Here is a 1,309-nt window from a genome sequence, read left to right on the forward strand (position 1 = left end):
TCCCTCTGGTGAGCACACATGCCCTATAGCAAATTTAAAAGTAATAATAATAATAAGTAAATAATTCTTTAAAAAAAGAAAACGGTGGTGGGTAATAATAGTATCACCTCATAGGGCCTTTGAAAAGAATCATTAACAAGTGCTCAGAACAGGACTGGTTGCGGGACCAGCAGTTAGCGTAATGGCTATGTCGCTGGACTCCCACGTAGTCAACCGCGGTTCAAGTCCCGGACCCGGTGGCTTAAACTCACGCTGGGCGCATGTGCATGCGTGCCCAAGATCCTGAGAGGAGAATGGAGGAAAAGTGATTGCAGTGTGGTGGCCATCCCCCCTGGGGGGTGATTTCTCGCTTTCTGTCTCTCTGTCTCTGTCTGTCTGTCTGACGAGGCTAAGCGCCTAACACAAAACCACTAAAAAAAAAAAAAAAAAGAAAAAAAAAAAAAAAGAACAGGACTGGTTGCAAGGCCTAGTGGTTAAGGGAGCCAGATCCCAGATGGCTGACCGGGCCAAACCCAGTTTCAATGGCTTAAAACGCACACTGGGCACATGTACCTGTGTGCCCCACACCTCAACAGGATGAAGAAATGGAGAAGGGACCGTGGTGTGGCATGGGGGGCGATGTGGAGGGTTCTTCCTTGCTCCCCCTTCCCCTCTCACTCTCCCTTTCTCCGGCTAGCACGTGCGCCCTATGTCAAATCTCAGAAAAGAATTTAGCATACAGAAGACGCTAAATTAATGCTTGGTCTCTCTCACTCCAAACACAAATCCAGGTTGGGTCATACACAGATAAGAAAATCCAAAGTTTGGGGCCAACAGATGATGTGGTGGTTAAGGTGCTGGATTCATACATGTCTGACCTGTGGTTCAAGACCCTGTGAAGGTGTCTTGAAAATCATACTGGAATCCGCAGGTTCTTGAGACCAGCGGTTGACATAATGGCTATGTTGCTGGACACACGTGTAGTCGACTGCGGTTCAAGTCCTGGACCCAGTGGCTTAAACTCATTCCGGGCGCATGTGCATATATACCCAAGATCCTGAGAGGAGAATGGAGAAGGGATTGCAGCGTGGCCATCCTCCCAGGGGTGATTTCTCACTTTCTGTCTCTCTGTCTCTAACTTTCTGGCAAGTGCATGTACCCTATAGCAAAAACCTCTCAAAAAAAAAGAAAAAAGAAAGAAAAAAGAAAGAAAGAAAAGGAATTATTTTATTTAATTTTATTTATATATTTTTAATTTAACCAGAGAGATACAAAGAGAGAAAGTAAGAAAACAGGCTGCCAGGACTTGGACTTGAACCCTGGTGAGACA

The sequence above is a fragment of the Tupaia chinensis genome, unplaced genomic scaffold, assembly GCF_000334495.1.
Source record: "Tupaia chinensis unplaced genomic scaffold, TupChi_1.0 Scaffold138910_1, whole genome shotgun sequence".
In the NCBI taxonomy this organism is placed as follows: Eukaryota; Metazoa; Chordata; class Mammalia; order Scandentia; family Tupaiidae; genus Tupaia; species Tupaia belangeri.